The 19,399-nt window shown below is 53.5% G+C and overlaps 1 protein-coding gene across 6 annotated transcripts in view; it reads right to left on the bottom strand.

The window, feature by feature from the left end:
* Positions 1–10,987: 10,987 nt before the first annotated feature.
* Positions 10,988–19,399, bottom strand: part of LOC105063440 (transcription factor Gibbin) — a 63,690-nt gene continuing 55,278 nt past the window's right edge. For all 6 annotated transcript variants that reach the window (XM_074377063.1, XM_074377064.1, XM_074377061.1 and 3 more), the window contains one exon: positions 10,988–11,426. The gene's annotated coding sequence lies outside the window, so the exon portion shown is untranslated. The remainder of the gene's footprint in view (positions 11,427–19,399) is intronic.

The following is a 19,399-nucleotide window of genomic DNA, read 5'->3' as shown; positions in this document are numbered from 1 at the left end:
AATTGTGTACAAGAGGATAACGCCGTAAGTGTGAGTTTGGGCTCATCTGTGTGTGCCCAAGGGACAGTGATTGTGCGTGCACGGCGGAGCACTGCCTGCAGCTGGGATTTTAGGCGGGTGCCCAGGAAGACACTGTGGAACAGTGTGGACTGGTCCAAATGTCCAGGACATGGGCGCAGGGTGTCTCTGTGCCCGGCAGACTTTGTAAGTTTGCTGATCTCTGGCGATGCAAGGGATCACTGTGTGTGACTGTTGGTGCTTGGCTGTGTGTACAGACAACAGGCGGGGTTGTGTTCCTGGGCTTGCATCCACACAGGGCAGCAGTCATGGTGGTGATGGTGGTGGCTGTGCTGGGCAGGAAAACAATATGCTAAGGGTTTGCACTTGTTTCTCTGCTCGGCAAGGCCCTGTGTGTGACTGTGTTTGTGCGTGTCTGTGAGCATCGTGTGCTGGAAACTGCGTGCTTCTGAGTCTGTGATAAGCTGAGTGTAGGAAGTCGAGGATTGTGGGGGAGGACATGGCTGTGTTTGTACTTGTCTGTGAGCCTGGGGTCAGATGCGCTCCATGTGCTACCTCCTGTGTGCACAGGTGGCCGCTATGTCCACCCGTGTCTTTGTGTGTTTGGGTCGTCTGAATGTGCACAGGAGGAGGACATGGAGGGGGGATTTGAGTGCGTGCCTGTGCAGGCCCCTTTAACGTGGCAAGTCTAAGAAATGTCGGCCTTCTTGGCAGCAAATCTGGGCTTGGTTCCACTGGGGGTGTCTGCAGAGAGGGGCTCTTAGAAGGGACGTGCTTGAGCGAGAGAGACAGGAAGGGAAGGGGGGGCCAGCCCCAGCTCGGGGTTTCCAGGAGGGAAAGCCAGACATTGGAACTTGTCAACGCTACCTCCTTCCCCGCCCCCACCGCCCCAACTGCTGCCTCCCCTCCTGGCGCCTGAAGGCTGCTGGCAGCCGGACAGACAGACAGACAGTGCACACAGAGACTGTCTCACCAGCACAGAGACTGAATGTGAGCCCCTAAATACACAAGCCTGGACGCCTAAGGTCCAGAGAGGGCAGAAGACATAGCTAAGGCTTGGGGAAGCACGTGTGTTTATATGTGTTGGGGGCAGGGGGTGCTGTTGGCCTCTGGTGCTTTAATCCTGACTAGAGCTCAGGCCTGGGAGGGGGAGGAGGCAGGGGGAAAGCCTCTGAGGAGGGGGCTCTTATTACTCTAATCAAACTCCCTCCCTGTTTATACAACTGCTGCAGTGTCTTTGAGAATCTCATTGCCTCAGACATCACGAACTGCAACTCTCTCTTTGTTAGAAGCAAAAGAGAGACCTAGAGAGGGGCAGCACCTGGTCAAGGGTACCACAGCAGAGTTAGGACTAGAACCCAGGGCTTCTTCTTCCCCTAGCTGGGTCTGCAGTGCACGCTGGCCAGTCTTTTCCTATCCCGTCCCCCTCCCACTTCTTCAGGATATGACAAGGACCTCTTGCTTTTTTCTTTTTTTTGGTCCCAAGTGATGTCTGTCTGCTTGTTAGTCTGTATATCACAAGGGCTCCAACACACTCAAGGGCAGAAGAACCTGGGAGAGAAGAAGAGAGTTTGGTTCTGGGCCAAGGGCTACTGGGGAGGTGGGGGTGGGATGGGGAGATGGAGAAATGGAAGGAAAGGAACTCAAGAAGAGAGGGAGGAGGGGAGGAGAGCAAAGCCGGGAGGGGATGGGGGCGGATCTGAGAAGCAGAGACTCTCCTTCGGCTCCACCTCTAGCCTGGGCACCAGGGGTGAACTTGAGCTCAGAGGGAGTCCTGCCCCTCGCTGGGATGGGGACTCCAGGATTTCTCTAAGGCCTGGACTCAACCCCCAAACCCTGGGGGCAGCAGCATTCTGGCTGCATGTGTGGTCAGAGGTGACCACATTCACCTTGTGAGAAAAGAGCTGCGGGGTGGTGTGGGCGTGAACCTGAGTATGAATTGATTTAGGGTGTGTGGCCTCTTTGGAGCATGGGAGTTGGGTGTGTATGTGAAGTTGTGAGTGTGACAGGACTCTGTGTGTACACCTGTGAACGTATGGCAAACAGGCTTGGGCTTCACTGGGTGGGGGAAGGATTGTGGGAAAGTGTGTGTCTGTGATACTCAGGGAGAGAAATTTTACCCTGAGGGAATAGTTGTGTGCCTATGTGTGTGAGTGTGTGTGTGTGTGTGTGGTGGGGTTGTGTGCACTATACGCTGTTGTGAAGGCTGTATTCCATATATGCAGGTAAGTAAACTATATAGCTATGCACAGTGTGTGTGGGGGGCTGGATCTGTGTGTGTGACTCATGTGTTTGAATTGCATAAGTATTTATATGTAGAACTGCATATGTGTGCAGCTTTGTACACATATGTGATTGTTTTGAGGTACATAGTGGAGTTGTCTGAGTCTTGACTCTGGTATGTGCAGATGTGTGTATTTGTGGGGCAGTGAATGTCAGGGAGCTGTTCACATGTGCGGTTGTATATTTTGGTGGATTGGGTTAAATGTGTGGTTCTTGAAGCAATACTTGGTTTATTTATTTTTTTGTTCATGGGCAAACTTTCCCTACCAGAATGTAAACTCTATGAGGGCTGGAATTTTTGTCTATTTTGCTCACCAAACCCTTAGTGTTTGGAACTGTGCCCAACACACAGTAGACACTGAATCATATTTCTTGAATGAATGATGGAGTCCATGTCTGCTTGGCTAGGTGTGGGAAGTGTGTTACATGTCTGGACTGTGTGTGCATGTATCTGTGTGTGAATGGATACATTGTGTGTCCAGGGGTGTGAGGTTTCGGGTATAAATGGCACATGAACCAAGAGTGTGCACAGATGCGTGTGTGTGTGTCTAAATCCACCGCGCTTAACTGTACGCCTGAAGCTGTGACCCTTAGGTGAGCACTGGGAGTATTGGGGGATGTAGCTGTGTGCGTGCACAGTTGTGTGTGCATGTGCAGGGGGGTGGGAAGGCGCTGTCGGCTTCTCCCAGCCTTCAGCACTCACTCAGCTTCACCCCAGGTCGCCTGCTGCGAAATGTCAGTGGCAGAGAAGCTAAAAATATCCGCTCTCCTCCTCCCGCTCACTGCTTGGGCTGATGGGGCTGTGGGGCCCCAGCAGGCCCCTTGGGCCCTGGAGGGAGGAGGAACTGCTGGGTGAGGGGCGGAGTGTGGGGTAAGATAAGGAGGCCCTCCTCAGCACACACCCTCCCCCCTTCCTCTTGGGCTCCAAGACCAGGCCCCAGGCTCACCTCTGTCAGGAAGCCCTCCAGGACCCCCCAGGAGCGGCCACATGCTGGTATGTGTGTGTATGTGTCTGCCTATGGTGTCCAGAACTGACTGGGAGGGAGATATGGCCTCCATCAGACCAGGGGTCATCTGGGCAGGATAGGGCCTCCTCTGGCAGTCCAGGAAGGCACTTGGGAGGACAGAGCTTCAGATCGGGGGCTCCTGGGGATGAGCTGTACCTTTCCTCTCAGTGCGAGGGCTCCCAGGGAAAGAGCTGGTGGTGTTTCTTCCCTAGCACTGAGGGTCAGGAGTGTAGGCCAGGCTGTATGAGTTCATTTGGAGCTGGTCCTGGGGCCACTAGGGCCCTCTGACTCCAAGGCACATCTGCTGCTACTCAGGGCTTGTGGGCAGGGAGGAGTCTCAGCTCTGCCCACACCCTAGGCCGGCATGTGTTTGTGCTACGGGTATTTGTGTGGGTGCGGGTGGGACATGTCAGGGCCCGTGGTCCTTCAGGGACCTGTGTCTCTTCACATATTGGGCTCCTGGGTGTGTCTTTGCTTATGTCAGTGGTGTCAGCAACTGCCTGCCTTGAGCATTGTGGGCAATCAATAAAAATTTGGGGAGTTTTGTGTTTCTCTGTGTGCATGTGGGTAACTCCATATGTGAGTCTGGGTTTCCTCCTTTCATCATGCAGACCTACAAACTCTAGTTGGAATGAATTGTGCTAGTGTAAGAGCTGCTGGTGTTACCACGTGGGGGTTTCAGTGTGTCAGCCTGTTGGAGTGTGTGTTTCTATCAGATGGTCAATGCCTTTTTGTCCCCTGTATCAAGAGGTCTGTGGGTGTGTCTGCATGTTGGGGTTTCAATTGCTTGATTACTGCATTTCTGTGTGTTTGTGTGTGTCTGCCTGGATGTCATTATGTCAACGGGCATCTCTGTGCCTGTGTGTGTGCCTGTGTCAGTTTGATTTTGTGGGTCTGTGTGTCCATGTGTCCCAGTGAGTGTTGGAGTTGTCTGTGTGAGTTGAAATCTGTGCACAAACTGGGCACCCCTGCCCCCCAGCCCTGTCTTAGTCTCCCACCATTTCTGTGTTGAAGGCCTCAGGTTGTGTGTGTGTGTGTGTGTGTGTGTGTGTGTGTGTGTATGTGTGTACATCAACTTTCTCCAGCCCCAAAGCCTCCAGCTCTGAGATCTGCCCTCCCACTCTCTCTCCCGTTGGACTCGAGGTGGGAGCTGAAGCAGAGGGCAGGCAGGCAGGCACAGAGCCCACCACAGCCGGGGGCCAGGGCCAGGCTGCCACCAGGGCACTGCCTCAGCTTTCCTCCAAGCAAGCGGTAAGCCAGAGCCTCGGTTACATGTAAACACCAGCTGTGTCAAGACAGCGCAGCTTCTTCTAGGTCAACAGACAGCTGTGGGGTTGCTAGGCAACTGCCTGGCTCCCCCCTCTTAGACTCCCCCTCCCACTGCCTCTACCTGCAAATCCTCTGCTGTCTCCCCCGACCCCAGGATACCACCACGCCCCTCTGAGCCAATTAAAACAGTGGGGCTGAGAGGGTAAGGGGTCAAGGCTGCTTAAAAGGGGGCTCTGGGACTGGGATCAAGGTATAGGAAGATGTAACCCTTCCAGTGCCACTGCACCCTCCCCTCAGTCTTCAGCACACTCCTCCAAACCCCCACCTCACCAGTCAGACTAGGGCAGAACTGGCGTGATGATAACTGATGGTCTCCCAACCCCACACGTCAAGCCAGAACTGGAGAGATGCTGGAAGCAGATGGAGAGTGAGTGGCGTAGACTGTATTAGCGATTGGTCAAGTCCCTCCCCCTCCTCAGCCAGGCCTGGGGAAGACTAGCTGGAGGGCCCTCTAACAATAAAAGGGTTAAGTTCCCCTTTATTTGGCTCCCAGGATAACTACCCTCATTTCCAAGGCAGCACCTGAGCTCCCAGCTACCGAGCCCAGTTGGTGCCCGCGTCCAGGCCAGGCAGCGCCCGAATCCCCCCAGGCCATCATCCCGCGCCGCCGGCTTTCACCCGGCCTAGGCCACCTCTGGGGGTCCCGCAGCCCCGGGCCTCCCGACTGCCCCAGGTCCCTGGCGGGGGGCTCTGGCCCTGTGAGTGGGGTGCGTGGGCCGAGTCGCTGGCCGGGGCGATCCGGGAGGAGCCTGAGGAGGAAGGCGTGGGAGGAGGGAGCAAGGCGGGCAGGGGGCAGCGCCCGTGGCCGCTCCATTAGTATGCGGCCCTGCTCTGCTCGCCATGGCAACCGCTCCCCCCGCGCCGCGCCGGCCGGGCAGCCCCGGGCACAGCGCGCACCTTTCCTCCCACAGGTGGCGGCGCGCACGCACGCACGGGCACGCACACTCGGGGCGCCTGCGGGCGAGCCGTGGGCACCAGGTGCGCTGGGCCGCCCACCCCCGACTCCCGCTCCCGCCTCCTGTGGGCGTGTCCCCAGGTGCTCCAGAGTGAGCCCCCCCCGGGGGGGGTGTACCTGAGGATGTTCTGCCTGTGCCTGGGTGTGTCCCCAGCGTGCCTGTTGTGCCCCTGTCTCTGATTGTCCTTGAGGGTGTTTGCCTGTGCTCATTTGCCTCCTTATTCCTGAATGTACTGACTCGGAGTGTGACTGCCATGGTGTAACTGAGTGTGCCTGTGCCTTTGTATATCTGTGTTCGAGTGTGTGATTGTGTCTGCTATCTTTGTGCCTGTGTGTCTGTATGTCCCTGAAGGTGTGTGTATGTTTGTGTCGATGTGTGTGCCCATGGCCCTGGGTTTCCCTCTGGAAAAATGCTCCGGGTATGCCTGTGACTGTGTATGTGTATGTGCCTGGATAAGTATTTGTCTGTGTGTGTGATTCCTTTGGTAGTTGCATGTGACCCTCGGTGTCAGGAATCCTTGTGTGTTTGGGGTTGCAGCTGTGTGTTGAATTGTGTACCTGTGTGTATGTCCTGTGAATGTCCCCAAGAACCCATCTCTCCATGTATGTCATTGTGCTTTCCTGTGAGCACCCTGAGTACGTGTCCTGGAGTGTGGCTGTGTGTCCAGGGGCTGCTGGCTCTGTGCCCTCCTCAGCTTCACTCCCTGCTGCCTGAGTGAGCCGACACCTGCTCCCTGAGCACTGGGCCCCCTCCTCCCACCTGGCAAGGACAAGGAAGGACATGCAGACAGAGGCAGACATGGAGGCAGAGATAGACTTGGAGGGGGACACAGAGAGTCAAGTAGGCTGGAGTGGTGGTGACCTAGAGTCATATGATCAGCCTTAGAGCCCAAGATCCAGAAGAGAGAAACAGAGATGCCAAGATCCGGACATTAGAGAGAGGGAGACCCAGAGTCACACAGAGATGCAGAGCACCAAGTCTGGAACTGCCAAAACAGACCAGAGATCAAGGATGTGGCTCTCTGGCCTCCCTCCCTCTTTCTCCTTCCCTTGCTCCCACTCTAGAGTTTTCAGCCCCAGCTGTGCCTCCTCCACATACCCAAATCGGAATTCCCTTGGCCCTGGAAGTTTGTGCCCTGGGACTAGAACTCAGCCTCCTCCTTGAAGCAGCTGGCTCTGTGTATGTGAGTGTGTGTGCGCGCACGCACGCACGCGCGCATGCATGTGCACATGCCACCATCTATATGCTGTTCTGGGCTGGTTCCTCCTTTGCACACAGCCCTCCCCCATCACCTCCTCCTCCACACACGCACACACATACACACACTGTCCATATTTTCACTGGCCCACATCATACACACCTTTATACACATGCCAGACTCACTGAAACCTGGAAGCATGCCCTGGATCTCCCTCTCTCAAACACATCTGCACACGGGGCTGGAAGATTCACCATGCACACAGCCAACTATCAAGTCTCACCTTCCTAAGCTCTCCTAGCCAGTCATTCACCCCTCAGCAGCCCCTGAGGGGTTCCCAACCCCTGCCACCCACAGGGAAAGACGTAAGACCAAATTTGTCAATTCCTTATACACACAAAGGCAGGGACCTCATTTGTCTTGTTCACTGTTGTATCCCCAGGTGCCTGGGACAGTGCCTGGAATCTCATAGGTGCTTGAAGGAATGTGTTTACACAGTGTCTCTAACAGTCACTGAGAGAACCCATGTTAACTTGTAGCCAGCCACTCAGTGAAAAACACTGATGGATGGCACAGGGTACACACAAGGTTTCTTTTGCACATCTAGGACAAGACATTAAATATAGGTGTGTGCATGTGGGTGGCTGCTGCTCATGTGCAAACACTCAGCACAACAGCTAGATTAGAGGTTCTCAACTTTGGCTGCACATTAGAACCACCTGGGGAGCTTTTAAAAATCCTGATGCCCAGGCCCCACCCAGACCAATAAAATATCTAGGTTGAGAACCACGGATCTAGATAAATGGACTTGAAAATATTGACCCAAGGATTATTACCAGGGATGGGGATAGACTGGGTTTTCATTTTGAACAGGATAATGAAACAGACTCCTGATGGAAGTTGCTTGGGTTTCAATCCTGGTGTCACTATTTACTCTTTGAGTGGTCTTTGTAAATTACCCCTCTGCACTTGAGTTGCCTGCAAGGATAATAATTATTACAATAAAGCCTCATGGTATTGTTGTGGGGATGGAATTATTTTGTATATATGTATTTAGTACATGGAAAGTGTTATATAATTATTTCCTATTCTTATTTCTATCATTAAAGTTTTTTATTATAGGATGGATTAATTTTTATTTCTTTGTGTGTGTGTGAATTAGGTTTACTTATTTATTTACTTTTAGAGGAGGTACTGGGGATTGAACCCAGGACCTTGTGTATGCTAAGCATGTACTCTTATCACTTGAGCTATACCCTGCCTCCCTCCCTAGGATGGATTAATTTTTGGATGAATTTTGTCAGCGAGGTTTTTTTCTCTCCTTTGAATTGTTATGAAAAAGTAAGGGCTTGGAGCCGGGTTCTGGGCCAACCTACTTCTGCCACCTCCTGTGTGATCTTGGACAGGTCACTACTCCTTGTCGCTGAATCTGTCCTCTCATCTGTAAGTGAGATGAATGTTTCTCTCTACCTCAAGGATCATCTTGAGGAATAAGCACCTCAGGGAAGTGTTTAATAAATGGTGGCAAAACCCAAATATCTAGGAGCCACTTTACCTTGATGTGTTCTGGGATCAGGTGTGGGACTAAGGCTGTTAAGGCCCCAATTTCTGAAAACAACAGATCAAAACAGGGTGACCCCCATCCCTGGTCCACCCACCTGGGCAGAGTCTCTGCTGCCCTTCCCCGAGAGCCCAGAAAACCTTCCATCCCAAAGGCTGGGCCCTTGGACCCGGCAGATCTCCCGAGTCTGCTCTCCAAAATACACCTCAGCCCTTCGTGTCCTGTAAGCTTCAGAGCTCTAGGCTGAGACCACACCCCTTCCTGAGCTCCGTTCTCCCCAGAGGCCTTCCCTTAACCTCTCAAAGAGTCCCCATTCTGACCAAGCCTCCCTCCCAGCCAGTAAACCAGAAGGCCTTCTCTGGATTCCATCATTCTCCTGGTGCCCTTCACTTTGCAGTGAATCCCCGGGCCTCCAACAAAGCCCTCTTCAAGTTACAGAGCTCTGTGCTGAGCTGTCATCACCTCCCTAGGCTCCCATTTCCTTCCTGGGTCTCCCCTCCCCCACCCCAATTCTTGGGCACACAACCCTTCACTGTCTTTCCTCCCCATCTTGTAGAGCCCCTTCTACTGAACAAGCTCCTCACTGTCCCCTTCCCTCACTGTGTACCCCCCGCAGCCCTCAGCCCCCCTTACCAGGCCCCACCCTCTGCCCAGCCCCCCTCTGCCCAGCCCACCCCACCTGGACAGCTCCCCCAAGTGTCTTCCGCTTCTTCAGAAGCCGCTAAACATACTCATTTACTCCCAGCTGAAAATGAGCTTCCCTTGGCCTCCCTTACTGGTTCCTTTGGTACCACTCACCCCTTCCAACCAGCCTCCCCACTGCCTCAGGTTGACCTCCCAAACCCACATAGTGTCTACTCCAAACAGATCCCTGTGTGGCTTCCACCCCCGCCATGCTCTCTCACCTCCAGGCCTGTGCATAAGCTCTTTCCTCTTCTGGGAGCTCCCTCATTCTTCTGCCTAGTACCCTGGTCTTGGCCTCCAGAAAACCCTCACCACATCTTACTGCTCCCCACCCTGACTCCCAGCACCATCCTGGACTACACCTTGAGTGCAGTGTTAATGCCTCTGCCCTCACCATGCAGGAGTGAGGAATCGTCTTCATCTGAGTCTTGGGGCTGCACAAAGAGGGCTGTGGGAGGCTGAAACTTCACACCCAGCACAGAGGCTGCAGTTTTAGGGATGTTACCTTGCTTTGTCTGAACCCATGAGCATCCTCTCTCAGATGGGGTGCCCAGAAGGTGGAGGTCTCACTCCTCCTCAGACTGTGGGTTCCTCTGACTCTCCCAAGGCCCGGGCCTTGCTGGTTGGGTCAGAGAGGGCAGGCCACGTGGAGCTGTCCCCTGGGGCCTTCTTGAGCTTCAGCAGGGAGAGACACAGAGAAGTCCTGTTCCACAGAGCTTTAACATAAACTAGTCTATGGGAACATAGACTTGCTAAGGACCAGGCAGCCCAAAGTGGACATTATTTGGTCAAGGGCAGCCAAGAGCTCCCCAAGGTCAGGGGGTGGGAGTCAGTTCGGCCCTTTCAGGTCTATCTACCAGAAATAGGCACAGGATTAGGGAGTTTTCTTTTTCCTTTACAAAAGCTGGGAAGAAATACAGACCTGGCACTTGGGGTTCAGGGTGGAAAGGTAAGGGAAGGCAGAAATATTGGGGTTATTGACCTAATCAAATCCTGGAGTTTGCACAGGTAGATGCATGTGTGTTGGGGCAAAAAGGAGGGGGGCTTGGAGACAGAGGAGACCCAGGCCTGAGGTGAATGGAGACACACTAACAGCTGATACTCCATTTCTTGTGGGTAAGGGGGTGTCCCACAAGGGTTCTTGGGCTTAGGATGGAATGAATGTCTCAAAGACAGGTATCTCTGAACCAGAGTAGAACTGTGGGCCTGAAGGCTGGGGGAACACAGGACAAATGAAGGGGCTGGAGTCAGAGACCTTAGGTCCGAGGATGGAGTGAGGAGAGGGTCTAAAAGCAGGGGAGGCCCAGACCTGATTCATAATGGGGGTTCCTCAGTGAGAGGAAACCTAGGACCTGGGGAGAATAGGGGTCTCAGAATCAGGAGAGACCCAGGACCTAGGGCAAAATGAAGCTCTAAAAGGCAGACTCCTTGGACCTGGGACAGAATGCATGGACCAGAGGCCAGGAAACCCCAGGGGATAAGCCTGGGCAGCCCAGAGACAGGGGAGACCCAGGGCCTGTGGTGTAAAGGGAGGGGCCCAGATGCAAAGGTGACTCAGACCTCAGGCAGAAGGGAGAATTCCGTGGGAGGCAACATACATTGGTACCTCAACTCTTTCGGGGAACCAGTGGCTGATGACGAACCCCCCTCGCCATCAGGCCCCTTCTGCTCTGTCCGCCCTCACTCACCCCCTTTCACAAGACACAAGGTGGGTTTTTTTTTTTGTTGTTTTTTTTTTTTTTTTTGCTTTTTTTCATTTCTTTTTAATACAAACTTGGATCTTTGGGTGTGTCCTGCCAACAGAAAACAACAACAACAACAGAAGAGAAAACCCAAAAGAGTGAAAAATAAGAAAGAAAAAAAAAAAAAAAAAAAAAAAAAAAAGCTCCCGCAAGAGGTTCATCTCCCACCCCCCACCATGCGAATTTGCACACCACGGGACCACAGCAGGTTTACAGAATGCAATATACAATCCACGATTTATAATAAAACAGTATATACAATAAATAGGATATTGTTCATTTTTGTCAAACGACCTGTAGATAAATTTCTCAGTGCATACTTGCAGGGGCTCTGGACACCTCGGGGCCCCGCTCGCAACCTCTTGCACACGCTCTCTCTCTCTCTCTCTCTCTTTTTTTTTGTCTTTTTCTAAAACTGTGTTTTGTTTTTAAGTTTTGTACATTTTTAAAAAGTATTTACAATTGCTGGTTTTGTGCAGAAAGGGCTCACCTTCGGCTTCTGCGTGGAGGAGGTGGGCAGGGAGGGGTGGTGGGAGATGGGGCTGCAGGGGGTGCAGGGGAGGTGGGGTGGGAGGCAGAGGGGCAGGCGCTCCTGCCAGAGGACGAATGTGGACGCTGGGAGGGGTCTTGGCGTTGGTTTTCTGAAAGCTGCAAAGAAACACAAGAGAAGTGGCAGAAGTCAGTGGCAGGGACAGACACTGAGACACAGCCATTTAATAGCTCTATGACCTCAGGCAAGTCGGTGAATCTCTCTCTGTGAGCATCAGTTTACTCATCTGTAAAAGGGGGGTAACACTATCCTGTAAGTTTGTTGGGAAGATTCAGCAGTTTAAGGCAGATCAAGCCTGGTCCATAAATGTGTAATAAATGATACTGATTAGTACTAGCCATTATTTTCTTGGGGCCTGAGCCAGCTAGGCTCTTCAAGCCTTGGTTTCCTCATACAACAATGAGCTTAGTAATTCCTCCTACTGAGGCTGTTCTGAGGAATGACATAATGGGAAGACAGGGCCTTAGCACAGCACAAGTGTGAACTGCTGCTTTAATTTCTTCTAAATCCAACCCCTCTCCCCATTCCCTACCAATGCCATTCTGTTCCTTAGAGAGGTGAGGTGATGAGGAAGTCTGTCTGAATAAAGAAATTGCCCAACACAATACCATCTGTGTTTGGCTGCATCCCCTGCCTTCCTGAAGCTCAGACACTCCCAATTCGCCTGTCCCTACAATCACCAGACACTAGAGATCTGAAGTACCCCTTTTCCCTAGATGGTCTGAATTATGTTTGCAAGGCTCTAGGGACCTAACTTCCTACCCAGACCCCCAGTCTTGCTGGGGTGAGCAGGAAGATGCTCACTGGGACAGGAATGGGCTCACTTAGTCTCAAGACCTCCAGTCATTAGCCTGGCCTTTTGGAGTTCCGTCCTCTTCTCAGAGCCCCGAAATTCATGTCTCCTACACTTGGTGACTGACCGTCCCACCAAAATTAAGGGGCAGGCATAGAGGTGCTAAAACCACCTTCTGAGACTCTTGAGCAAGCCTGTCTGCCCTCTCCCACCCTTGCAGGAACCAGGCGGCCACAGAAAGCCTTTCCTCTCTTGTCCTCTTTCTTGGCTTCCCTTTCTAACAGGGCCACATTTAAATTCTGCTCAGCCTCGGCTGCTGTCTGCTGGGCAATCAGCCCCGGGAAAGACTTTTGTCCTGAGGCTGGACTTGCCAGGACTCCTCCAAGGGCCAGGGGAGCCAGGTGGGCTCCTGGGAGGTGGGACAGCACCCCATCCTGGTGCATCAGCCCAGGTGGCTTACAGAGGCATGAGGGGTGGGTAGGAGCTATATCTTTGTTAAGCTGTCTTCTGCTGGTGAAGGGAGGATGGAATATTAGCTGTAGGGGTAAGAGGTATGCTTGGGGCAGGGGGTGCTGTTGGGTCGGATGTCAGTTCTCCAGTTAGGGTGGTATACAGGGTATCCATTAGGGGGCAGGACTATTATTTTATCTGGGGGGACAGGTTCAGCTGGAGGGCTGGGGGCATCTATCTGTAGGACAGCTTTATTGCAGTTGAAGAACAGTTGCCAAGCTAAGGAACCTCTGTTGGGGTGACAGACATAGTGTATTGAGGTGACAAGTGAGGGGAAGATTTAGGATGGGCAGCTCCAAACCACTCAGCAAGTGGATTGTACTGAACCCCAGCCTCCTGGGCTCCCCCTAAGGGCCCTGGGGCAGGCTGGGAGCCTCTGCACAAATCCCTGTCGCCCCCGCCCCCTCCAGCCCTTAGCCACTGCCAGTGACCCTCTCCAAGCCAGGTCTCCATGGTGATCTCAGCCCAGCAGGCAGCTCCTGCCAGAACCATTCCCGTGGTGCTGGCGGCCAGGCAGCAGGGAGGCTTTCTCACCCTTTGCTAAGCCACCGCTCTCACCTTCCTCCTCCCACTGCCCTCCCAGCTTTCATGACTTGGCCAGAATCTGGGGGATGGTGGAGGGTGGGGGATGGGGAGAGAATCAAAACCAGAGGTTCCTGAGAAGGGGAGAAGGCAGAACACTGTGGTCATGCAGAACCCTGACCTCACCAGGTTCAACTCACCACAGAACAGAACCCATGCTGCTGGGCCAGGCAACCCACGCTGGGCACTGGAGACAAAGCAGAGAAGGAGACAGATCTGGTCCCTGCCCTTGAGGGGCTCACAGAGCAGTGGGGGAAGCAAAGCAGATACCAAACCAGGCATTCACAATGCAGGGAGATGGGGGTGTGCCAAGAGAAGCCCTGGAAGGGTTGGGATGGGGGTAGGGGGTGGCTCAGGGAGCACAATGGGGGACACCTAACCCAGTTTTGTTGGGAGGGACTGTGGCTCTTCAACTCACTATTGAGCTTGGCGCCCAGCACATGCTGGGGTCAGGAATGTGAGCCAACTGAATGACAGAGCAACAAACGGTCTAAGTCCGATTAGCAAATCAAGGTCCAGCTCAGGTCTTGCACACCTCCGGACGCCTCCTCAGACCACCCTGTTACCATAGCTACGGGGGCACTTGTCATTCCCTTCTGAGCTCCTCCTGGGCAGAGACCTGTGTGTGGTACCTCCCTATCCCCAATGCCAGCATGCGCCTGGCGCCCCAGGACACCAGCCATTGTGCATGAGACTTAACCTTTTAGTGCCTCCGTAACGGAGGACCACGCAGCCACATTCCATGGAGTCCTCACGCTCCAGCAGTTTTACCATCTGAGGTGCCAGGGCTTTAAGTGGTCTCTGTCTGTCAGTGGGGGCTGGCACTGGGGGCACCGAGGGATAGCTGAGCAGGGATTCAAAGCGCTGCGATCACATATAAATCAGGTTGTTCAGAGAGAGAAGTTCTCCCCCGCAAAAGGAACACACGTTCATGTGTTCGTTCAAGCAACCAGCAGATATGTATTCACACCCACTAACTGCCAGGCCATGAGCTAAGGTCTAAACCCACCTTCTATTCTCTGCCCTCCAGAAAGGGGTTTTGACATCAAACAAGGCAGTGGAGCAGAAGGCAAAGAGTGCATGCGAATTTGAGAGACTGATTTGCTGTGTGACCTAGGGCAAGTCCTTTCCCTCTCTGGGCTTCAGTTTCTATATAAATTAAGGGGGCTGAACAGAGAATGGGAGAGATCTTAAGGCACTGAGACTGCATATCAAAGACAAGGGGTCAGAGGCAAACCACAGCTGCCCAAAGGCTGATTCAACGCCTCTGACGTTTTCAGGCAAAGTCAGGCATGAATCCCTCAAATGTGGAGAGGATACTGCTTCCCTGAGGCCCAGACCACACCTGACAGATAGAGATACCCTCAGGTAGGGTGGACCTAGAGTTCACTGAGGGATGAAGCTTCCAACTGGGGATGGGTAGGCAGTGGGGTGTGGGTGTGGAGCTCTCCTCTTCACTCCAGAGTTTTCCAAAATCTGTCCACCAGTGACCAGAGGTGTTTCTTAAACTGTAGCTCTGCCAGTCGTTCCCTCCTTGGAGGTCTTCCCCTACCTACCCTCTGCTGGGCATAGAGGAGGGGGATGCTGGCAGGACCAAACGGGATTCACATCCATGGTTTCCCACCAAGCTGTGTGACCTCATGTGTATCTCCTACCTCTCAGAGCCTCACACTGCTTACCTGTCCTGGGAGGAGACTATACACGCCCCCCTAACACCCACTCTCCACCTTCCTGATGGGAGATGCCTATACAAGGACAGGTGTCACCAGTGGGTATGCGCTGGGCATGTGACTGAATGGAGCCTGATGAAGGGGCAAGAACAGTGGAACTCGGTGATCCTCAAGGGACCTTTCTGGCTCTACCTTTCCATGCTTCCCTAGACAGCTGGCTGTGTGTCCTTGGGCGAGTCCCTCTTCCTCTGTAAACTGGAAGGGGCTGTACTTGAACTCAAAAGCCCAGTTAATCCTGAGAGTTGGAACCAGTTTATTTATACACCCCTTTCCTGCCCCATTTTCAGGAGCACATCTGATTAACAGTGGGGTTGAGAGAAATCATCTCATGCTCATTCCCCAATGCCTAACCTTTCCCCTTACAATTCTCCCTAGCCTACATGCTCCTCTTTGACTCAAGATTAAAAAAAAAAACTCTGAACCCTGAAATGTCCCAGGCGTGATGAGACACTGGGGAGGGAGATGGGAACAGTGCACAGAGATGAGTAACCGGCCTAAAGGAGCTGATGGCGTGGTGAGGAAGACATTCCCAGGAAGGGCTGTCACAGACGCATAAAGGGCTGGAGATTAATTGCGCCTGGGAAGGATCCTGGAATGCTTCTTGGAGGAGGCAATGTCTGAGTGAAAGATAGGAGCTGACAGGTGGAAGATGGATGGTGGCTAGGAAAGGGCGGCCCAGGCCAGGGAACAGCGAAAGCAAAGGCACAGGGCACACTGGGGAAAGGGTCTGGAAAGCTCCCTCCCAATCCCACAGTCTAGAGTGGGAAAGGGAGGCTGTGTAAGCAAGAGGTCAGGGCTGAAGCCTTGAATACTCAGAATACCAGGCTAGGAAGCTGGGCCTTTATTTTGTAGACAAGGAGGCTGGAGATGGGAGGATACTATCAAAAGGTGTTAAGCAATGGAGTCACAAGAGCAGATATGTTTTAATCAATTCATCCAGTAAATGTTTTGAGGGGGGCTTCAGACACCAGGTGTCCAAGGGTGAAGGGCAAGCACTTCAGCGGCCACATGTGGGGGATGGGCTCAGGGAGTGAGGCAGGTGTTGGGGCAGAGACCTGGTGGGCTCTAGTTGCACTGACCCAGGTGGCTGAGCTAGGGCTACGGCTTCTGGGTCTCAAAAATTTCTTCAAGATCCATCTCCTGCCCCTCAGGAAGCTCTTGCTGCCTGCCCTGCCCGTAGTTCAAGAGGGTGGTCCCTGGTATTTCTGGTGGGACCATTTCAGTACCCTGCTGGGGAGTGATGCCCACATGGAGGCTTTTAATGAACATCTGTTTAAAGGCTGCAAACTCCATGAGGGCAGGACACTGCTTGTCTTGTTCAGTGGTACCCTTCGCACCAGAAGCAATGCCTGGCCTGGGGCAGGTGGCTCATTTGTGTGGGCTGAACACAGAATTAACCTACTTCCTCCTGCCCTCCAGCACAAACAGAGGCCACTATGGCAGCAACAGTTATGAAGACAAAGATGGCAAATCTGTTTGTGAGATTTTATGAAGAAAGTATGATGTATTACAAACTCACAAGGAAATCTTTTTTCAGATTATCTGCACTGAGAGAGAGAACTGGTGTGGATAACTGGGTGGACAGGGTTTCGAGCTGACCTGGGTCATTTAGAAGTCTGGGTTCTGCTGCCCATTAGGCTTCAGGTCCCTTGGGGTGGGGCCTGTGACTTACCTTGTCTCTGGACCCCCCGGGGAGGAGCCGGCCCCATTGTTAATGCAAATAAGTAGGTGGTATTTCAAAGCCTCCCGCCAAAGGCCCCAAACCCACACTGGAATATAAGATCCTTCCTAGGAGGGAAGTAGGGAGAGCAGGTGAAGGAGGGCTGGCTACCGAGTCCTAAGCATGGAGGAAAGGGTCAGAGGTATGTGACTCACACAGACCATGGGGAGGCACTTCATCCACCCCTCTACCAACCACTGATTACGTGCTTACTGCATGCCAGGGAATGGGCTAAATGCTTCATGGGTAATCTCATTTAATTCTCACCAGAGATGTAGTGAGGTGACGTGACTCACCAGGTCACATAGCTGGTAAGGGATGGAACCAGGCTCTGCAGAGAGGCCTGTCTGCACCCTGAGGCATGCTCCTAGCCACCACCCTCCAGTTTCAGGGCCTTGCTCCCTTGGGTTCTTCCGGGTCCACAGGGATGTGGGGAGATGGGAGAGGAGGAGCATGAGAAGGCATGTTCACGGAGAGATTATATTTCCAGGAAATGAGGGCTCAGAACAAGAAGGCCTGGTCTGAAAACGGTTGTGCGAGAGGCAAGAGAGAGGACTGGGGGAAGGACAGCCCCAGAGAGTGGGAAGAGGAGCCCAGAAGAGGCAGGGCAGGCCTGCCTGACCCCTGACTTGAGGGCCTCTCGCTCGGGGCCAGAGGCAAGATCAGGTGACCTTTTGAGGTTTCAAGACACAGAGAGACAAAGCCCAGAGCGGCCAGGGGCCGGCCCAGGTCTGGGCATGCCTGCTGACCCGGGCTGGATGGTGGCCTTGGAAGCCGCTTCCTGCTCCAGTCAGGCACCAGCTAGTGTAACCTTGGAGGACCTGTGACATTTCTCTTGGCCTCAGGTCCAGGCTGGAGAGGGAGGAGAGGGGGACTTGAGATTCCCAAACACATTGGAGGGCCTTCTGACCCTCCCACCGGGCCCCAGGGTCTAGTAGGGCAGATCTTCAGCTATGAGGGCCCAGGGCGGAGTCAGTCTGTCTGGCTCTGCTTTCCATCTAAGGGACTAGAGGAGATGTCGCCCAGGCCCACGCACCCCCCCATCCCCCGTCCGCTTCCCTCTTTGTCCCACCAGCTCAGCCCCTAGACCCGTCAGGTCTCACATTCCCCACTCTGGCTCAGCTGACTCTCCTCTTCTCATTCATACTGGGATGTGACCTGCCCCCACCCACAGTTCCTTCTGCCTGGAATGCCCTTCACCCATCTCTGGGTGTCCAAATCTTGCCTATTCTTCAAGGACGAGCTCAGATGCAGCTTCTTTCACAGAACCTCAAAATCCATTTAAAATGTCAGACCCAGAAAGAGTTGTAGGGAGCATCAACCAATCCGTCATTTTGTGGATGGGGAATCAGGGGCACAGGGCAGTGGGAAGCAGTAAGGCAGAGTATCCAGGCTCGGGGGTGGGAGGATGGTGGTGGGAGAAGGATGGGTTCAAATCCTGACTCCACCATTTACTAACAATAGATCCCCTGGGCAAGGTTCAGGGCTGCAGTGTTTCCTCAACTCTCTGATTCGGGGATGGGGCCCCCCTACCTGCCAGGCTGCTGTGAAGGGTCAGTGAGGAAGCACTGCTCAAAAGGCTCAACATAAATGTGTCCCTTTTCTCATCAAAGTGGCATTGAGGTGACTTCTGACCCCACAGTCCCTTCCTGGTGCACAGGCTTTGCTTCACCCTGCCACTTCCCACCAGGTGTTTCAGGTTCTTTGTGTGCTTGTTTTAGCTTCCTAGGGTGGATGGGGGCGCCAAGGACAGGGGCTACATCTGCTTTGTCTTCCTCATGCCTGGCATCAGGACAGACACAGAGGGCCCAAGATGTGAGGCTGAGCTCAGTGACTGCTCCCCCTGTGCCCAGTGTCAGAAGGGCTCACTGCCTGTTGGTGAATGAGTGTGTCACGTCCTCTCTGCTTAAACCATCTATTGACAGTGACAATCCCTCTATTAACTCTTCTTCCTCACCATTCTCCTTCCCTGTATCCCCAACTCTTCGTCACTCCCACGATTCTAATCAGTCCCTGGCACTGAGGGGTTGCCCTAGATGAGAGAGTATGCGCCATCTTAGGTAAGGGAGGCAGACGGCCCTACTACCACCATGGTCCTAGCCACCATCGCTGCTTTCCTGGGCTACTGCAGCTGGTCTCCCTGCTCCCACACTTGCCCTGTTTCACTGTGACCCATGGTATTCCAGCTGAGAACTCGTCAATGGTTCCCCATTTGTCTTGGAACAAAGTTCAAACTCCTTCCAGTGTCCTGCATGATCTGGCCCTACCTGCCTCACCCCCTCACTCACTGTTACTGTCTCCCCGTCAGTTCCTCAAAGCTGAGCTGCTTCCTGCCTCAGGGCTTGACCCACTGCTGTTCCCTCTGCCCAGAATGCTCTTCCCATTCCCTGTTTGGCTGACGCCCCCTCATCTTTCAGGCACCAGCCTCAGCATCCAGTCAGCCGGCTGCAGGCTCTCACAGCCTCCTAGTTTTTCTTCTCTTGCATGGTCTTTCCTACAGCAATAATTACCAAGTGCGTTGTGTCATTCTGTTTACTGTCTTTCCCTCTAAACTGGAGGTCCCCTGAGGACCAGGACCTCATTTGTGGTGTTCACTGTGGTGTCCCCAGTGCCCCGCATGCAGTGGGTGCTGGACAGATGTCTCTGGAACAACTGAATGCATCGGTCTGAGGATAGTGCTGTCTGCTCCCAGCTCTGAGTGGGGAGTGGGGCCAGAATGTGGGGCTGGATGGCATC

This window comes from Camelus bactrianus, chromosome 13, assembly GCF_048773025.1.
Source record: "Camelus bactrianus isolate YW-2024 breed Bactrian camel chromosome 13, ASM4877302v1, whole genome shotgun sequence".
NCBI classification, from domain to species: Eukaryota; Metazoa; Chordata; class Mammalia; order Artiodactyla; family Camelidae; genus Camelus; species Camelus bactrianus.
This window is presented reverse-complemented; position numbering and strand designations above follow the sequence as displayed.